We start from the raw sequence: 7,228 nt of genomic DNA, 5'->3' as shown, positions 1-7,228 counted from the left end.
TTTAGTTGAGGGCTTCCCTGGTGGCGCAGTGGTTGAGAGTCCGCCTGCTGATGCAGGGGACACAGGTTCATGCCCCGGTCCGGGAAGATCCCACATGCCGCGGAGCGGCTGGGCCCGTGAGCCATGGCCGCTGAGCCTGCGCGTCTGGAGCCTGTGCTCCACAACGGGAGAGGCCACAACAGTGAGAGGCCCGTGTACTGCAAAAAAAAAAAAAAAAAAAAAATTTAGTTGATTAAGTAAACAATTGCCTAGTCATATTGTATGTCTACAGTGTGTCAGAGATTATGTAAAGTGCTTTGTATATTAATACTTTATCTTATTTAACTGTCAATAACAACCCTATAAATTGTGACACAGATGCGGAAACTGAGACTCGGGGATATTAATAAATATACCCCCAAAACTTCCAGTTAATAAATGGCAGAGCTGGCTTTGAAACTAGATTTGACTCCAAAAATAGTGGTCTTAAATACTAGGCTCTACTGCCTTACATGTATGGCTATGAAAGAAAGGCTATGAAATTACTACAAATGTTTTTTTATAATGTAGGAGTTGCTTTTGTTCTGGAGGTGAGGGGAGAAGGGAAGGATGAAAACAGGAATAAAAATTACATTGTAACATGATTATAGCCCTTACTTCACAGATAATGTTAGAAGAAAATGTACGAAACAGAAACATGAATGTCCCCAAGTGGTAGAACTGTGGGTGGGGTTTTTTCCCCTTATTTCTACTCTTTATTGGTATTATCCTTAATTTTTTCAAAGAAGGTATATTGTTTAAGGTGAGCCATAATTCAGCGGGGTTGGTGGTGGTATTTTTTATTATGAAAAAACCCCTTAACTTACACTAAAGTTGAACTGAAGAGTATAATAAACTGCCATATACCAATTCTGGAACTCATTTCCGATAATTAACAACTACAGTCAATCCTGTTTTGTTTATATTCCCATCCACATCCCTCCCTATATTATTCTGAGTTAAAAACCAAACATCATGTCATTTCACTGTATTTGAGTAGGTGTCTTAAACATAGCTGCAATAAAGCCATTATCACACCTAAAAGTAATTCCTTGCTATTATTAAATAACCAGTCAATATTCAAATTTCCAGTTGTGTCATAAATGCTAAAATAATTTTTTTTCAATTTTTAAGTTTTTTTGATTCAAGATCCAAATCAGGTCCACATATTGTGATTGGTTGATATCTTCTAAGTACTTCTCACCTTGTATGTTTCCCTCCAACTCCCCTCCATCACTTTTTTCTCCTTGCAAATTATTGAAGAAACAATTGTGCCAACTGTATCCCTTCAGTGTCATTCAACATAATATGCTGTTCTCTTTCCTGTACATTGGTAGATACTTGATCAGATTTAGGTATGACTCTTTTTGGCAAAACTCTATGGGTCATAGTGTGCTCCTCCCTCAGAAAGCACGTGATGCTAAGAGTGAGTCTCTTTGTTTACTTTTAGCAGCTGAACAATAGCATGGCCAATGCTTATTATCTCCATTAATTCATTGGAAGTTACAAAGTGATGATACTGTAATTCCATCATTCCTTTTTCACTCATTAAATGGAACTTCTTTTTTTTTAAGGAAAAGTAGCCTTCATTTACTACTTGCCTATCCAGAGGTACAGTGTGTATGGGAACTGTAGGAAATATTGAATTCTTTTCTGTTTATTTACCAGTTTTCAAAATATTGAGTCAGCTTGCTAGTATCCTCCAATGGTGATCAATTAGTGCTTTGGTTTTTGTATGGTCTCTTTATTTAGTTTCATTTTGAACTCATGTATTTAAACATATTCAGTGTTTCCACCCACTACAGATATTATTTTCTATATTGATGTTCAAATTGTGCTATCTGCCAACTGGCTCGTGAGTCTTTTGAGAGTGTACTAAATCATCCTTGATAGCTTCCTTGCTTTCTGACCTGACAAGATATGCAGGCTCATTTTATACTTTTTCCTACTGAATATATCTATTTCTTCTTAAAGTAACTTGAGTTTACACTGATAATTCTAATTAAAAACAGGGCTCTACAGATTTTCCTAAACTTATATCTCCTTTCTCTTTAGCCAAGAATCCTAGTCCTAAACAAATGAATGGAATGATAGAATTAGAAAATCACATAATTATTCACTTGCCTTATTCACAATATTTTATTCCACACAATAATCTCAGAATGCTGACACTGTCACCAATATGATTGTCAACAGTATAAGATGATTTTGCAGTTCTTTTTTACTTTAGGACATATCCCACTAGGGAGGTACAAATTATTGCATTTTATAGCAATTAGCATAGTTATCTGTGTGGTTGTGGCACCAACTGGTTATATATTTAGGTACATTTGGTGTCTCTCTCTTTTTTTTGATTATAACATTGTAAAAATATTTAAGTGACTCCAAAGTCAAATCAACAAAATATGTTATATTCCAAGAATTCTAGCTTCCAACATTGTCCCTTCCAACATATTCCTCCCCCCACCCCCTTATTGGTAACCATTTTTTATAAATTACGGTTAAACCTTCAATTTTTAAAAAATATAATCATATACTTGTGTGTATGTGTGCGGGTATAGAGCCCTACCCTTCTTAAATATTAACAGGTTACAACACACTTTCCTCTAGTTTGCTTCTCTCAATTAAAATGTATCCTAGAGAAGTAGCTGAGTTAGTTTTACAGCTACATAGTATCCATTACATGGACATATCATAGTTTTTTAACCAATCCCTTGAAACTATTTTTTTTTAAATTTTTTTTTCTAAGTGTGTATTCGGGATAGAATTTTAGAAATTGGATTGCTAGGTCAAAGTACAACTGCATATGTAATTTTGCTGGTTACTAAAATTTACCTCCATAGGGACTGTTTTTGCAATGATCAATAGGAATATAGGAAAGTGCTTCCCCACAACTTTGTCAACAAAGTATGTTGTCAGATTTGGAATATTGCAAACCTACAGGTGAGAAATTGTAACTCCATATACTTTTGATTTTCATTTTTCTTATTATGGGTGAAGTTGAGCATCTTTTCACATGGTTAAGAACCATGTGCATTTTTCCTATGAACTGTCTATTCATTTCTCTTGCCTAGTTTGCTATAGGGTTGTTGGTCTCTTTCTTCTCTATTTTGGAAACAAGTCAAATCATTTTAGTCAAGATAGTTTCCAACCCTCTAATCATATAACTTTTCAGACTGTGTGTTTCTTGAAAAGTGGTGACTAGCACTACATATTCCAAATGCAATCATATCACATTAAACATGAGAGAAAGAACACTGGGCTTGAATCATCTACCATCTCCTTGTCAATTAAAAAAACAAATTCTGTGCCTTATATGTCAAGGCATAAGCTTGTTGCATCTAATTGACTTTTCTCACTATCCTCAACTTCTTAGCTATGTCTGATATGACTATACACATCCCTCCTTAAAAATTCATTTGTGTGGCAAACTGGCTAGGTACAAATCACTTAAACCAAGCTACCTTAAATTCTTTTTAGAAAATGTCAGGACACTAATAAAAGTCAATACTTAAGTCATTTGCCCTTTCTTGCTCCATTTCTTTGGCTATGAAATAAAGCAGTTGGTCTTCTTAAAGTGTCAAATTATCTGGTCTTACATCCCTTCCTTTTCAAAAATCTACTGGAGACTACCCAAACTGCTTTTAAAATACATCTCCAAAAACTTTCCAAGTTTATTCTTCCCCAAATGTCTTTCACTGTCTCTTAAACTTCTTCTTTTTTTTTTTTTTTTTAATTTGTATACTTCTTGGGCCAGAAGCATCAGCATTACCTGGGAGTTTTAAGTGCAAATTTGGGGGCCCCATCCCAGAGCTATGGACTCAAGAAACTGGGGCTGAGGCCCAGCAACACATGCTTAACAAGCCCCACACCCCGACTCCTGACGCACGCTCAAGTTTGAGAAAACAATGATATAGACTAACCTTTCCCACAATTCTGCGAATGCCCTTGCTAAAAGCTATTAGCTTCTATTGCATTTTAATTAAGTTCCAGGTATTTTTTCATGTATTGTCTCCCCAGCTAGGCTAGAAATTAAAGTCATGTCTTCAACTCTTATCCTATCCAACAATCTAGCATGGTTCTAGTCATGTTCCAACGTTTGCAAAAACCTCAACTACATATAGCTTGATTCACCTATTGTTGCTTTGAAATAGCACAATAAAAATTTATATAATTTCTTTCCAGGAAAATAACTATTTCATGAGAGCAGTCTTAACAGATAGGAAAATTAAATTTGTTTGGCCTGAGTCAACTCCTTCAAATCCATCATTTTAGAAAAATGTAGGTGAAACTTACTGTAGGCTCAATAATGGTCTCCCGAGATGTCCAAGTCCTAATCCCTGGAACATATAAATATATAAATACTATGTTACCTTACGTGACAAAAGGGAGTATGCAGATGTAATTAAGGACCTGAGATAGGGAGAGTATCCTGATCACCCAGGTGTGCCCGACAATGTCCTTATAAGGGGGAACAGAGAGAGACACTATGACGAAAGAGAGATCATATGACGACAGACGCAGAGACACTTGAAGATGCTGTACTTTCGGCTCTGAAGATGGAGGAGGGGGCAAAGAGCCACAGAATGCAAGGAACACAGCTCCAGAAGCTAGAAAAGGCAAGAAAACACTTACTTCCCTAGAGCCTCCAAAAGGAACCAGACCTGCCAACACCCTGACTTTAGCCCTGTGAAACTGATTTTGGACTTCTGGCCTCCAGAACTGTAAGAGAATTGATCTGTGCTATTTTAAGCCACTAAATTTGTGGTAAGTTGTTACAGCAGCAATAGGAAACCAATACAAAGCTTTTGACAAGTTTTTATTGTGAAATATTGGATTTAGAAAAAAAGTACAAAATGTCAACAGTCAGATGTGTACAGGTACAGTATTTCAATAGTCTATACATGTGAACAGCTTAACAGGTTCACTGCAGAATGCATATTTAGACCAATACAATCTAAAAAGGACTGCAATATTCACAGGCTATTAATACATAAATAACTGGAGCCAAAATGACCCTCACTGGTAAATGCTAATCGATAGCTGAAAACAGGCTAGAAAGCACAATACGGCACACCATAGTATCTCCTTACAGGTCCACATTGAGAGGATATCAGGTCATTATGTCAATACACTACAGATTCAGGACTGGGACTCAATTACTAGTTTATACAGCTGCAAAATAATCAGGTTATAAAACCAGGTCATGGAATAAAGAGAGGGCATTTAATTAGGACTAAATACTGTGAAGCCCCTAAAAGGTTTTAGCCTTTACTCATTTCAATTTTTAATCTCTTACCTAAAAAACGGGGAAGGGGCACCTTTCTTTTGTAGCAGCTCCAACAAGGTTTAAGAACTATTACACAGTTTAAAACCATAATGACCACTGTGGATTGACAAACGGCTATGAAACCAGAATACAAACATTATAAATTTTAAAGAAAGGTAATGACAGTATTATGAATTTAGCAAATCCTGAAAACATTAAAATCTGTGTTAAGGAGGCATTACCTATCATTGTTGAGAATACTAAGTTTAGGAAGATTATTGCATGAAGATTTCGTAAAAATAAACTGGTTTAATTCTTCCAAGTCTGACTGATTCAATATTTTACTATCACTTGAAAATTACCCTAGGTTATATGTTTTCAAATTGGACAAAGAATTATTTGATATCTGTTTATAATGAATCACTAAAGGAATAATCTACTGAAACATGAATCATGTTAAAAACAATTATTACAATCATCCTGTGTTCTGCGGGAAGAGGATCTTTGATAGGACACTCATAATCAATGCTTCAAGACTGATAAATTTAATAACAGTTTACTTGAAACAAATTTACTTTGCCCATAAATTCCCAGGAGAAGGAGCCTTCTACTCTATACAGTATATCTAGCGACGCTTGACGCTTTAAAATTGAACTGAAACTCTGAACTGGCATTTACTAAGTAGGAGATCAATTCTATTACAGGCTGAAAACCACTGGATTAGAACAAAATTAGTCAATAACTTCTCCTAACCTATCCCACCCTACCTTAACCTTTTATAGACAATTTTAAAGACTCTGATATAATTTTCTTATAAATAGTGCCTGAATCTTGCAGTAGATTCCAATTTATTTAAAGATAATCACAGATTGATTTAAAAGATATTTTTTTCCAGATTTGCTTTAAACTTACAAATTAAGTATGGTGTACATAAATATTAACTTAGATAACCACATAGTATAGGGAAAGCAGATATATGGACCACTGCAGAAAAATTATTAATTTTTAAAAATTTTAATAAAAGAAAAATAAAACATGTAACACAAAATATGAACATGAAGCCATATGACATAAAAATAAAATTATTCTATCAGAAGTGATTTAAAATTAAATCTTTTGGGAAGTATTCTGACATAATTCAATGAATTAAATGACCAACAGCTTCCCATATCACACAGAAACAAACCACAAAATCATCTAAAGTCTAGATGCATTAACAGTTCTTAATGCAACCGCAAACATTTTACTAGCAACTTTGATTTCCTTTTGAAATAGGCTTCTGTACATATGCATTTATATACAAACATTTATTAAACATGATTTTAAAACAAACTGTATGTACAAAAGATCAGCATTCCTATAAATAAAAACATTAGGTGGCAAAAAGGCACTTGTAAGTAAAAATCTACAGTAGTTTTTACAAAACACACACATTTACCTTGGATACTGTACAATAAACATTAATTCCTATACCAATAATGAAAATACTAGTTTACTAACTAATGGTAACGATGTAACTTTAAAAAACATATTTACATATACTCTGAAGTCCATTTAATAAAAGCACCATGATTCTCTCCTAAAGTCATGTTCATGAAAAGTAAAAACACAATTACCAAAAAACCAGTGTTCACAATTTTTCTTGTTTAAAAGTTTTTGTATTTCTAAATTGAAAACTGTTTATATGAAATTAGCATAGTGTAAAACAAAAAACAAAACAAAAAGCCCTGCTGCTCTAACTTCTGAAAACCATACCTACTCTATTATTGCATGTTGTATTTTATAAAGAGCACTACTCATGCACTCCCTTACAACTGTTTAATACTATTGCTGGCAAAAAAGTTCCTGGATATCAAATAATTAAAAAGTTGCTTCAAACCAGTTGAAGTTTTATTTGAATGTTATACAACTTAAAAAATGCTGTATATCCTTTACAAAAGT

The sequence above is a fragment of the Hyperoodon ampullatus genome (assembly GCF_949752795.1).
Source record: "Hyperoodon ampullatus genome assembly, chromosome: 7".
Lineage (NCBI taxonomy): Eukaryota > Metazoa > Chordata > Mammalia > Artiodactyla > Ziphiidae > Hyperoodon > Hyperoodon ampullatus.
This window is presented reverse-complemented; position numbering follows the sequence as displayed.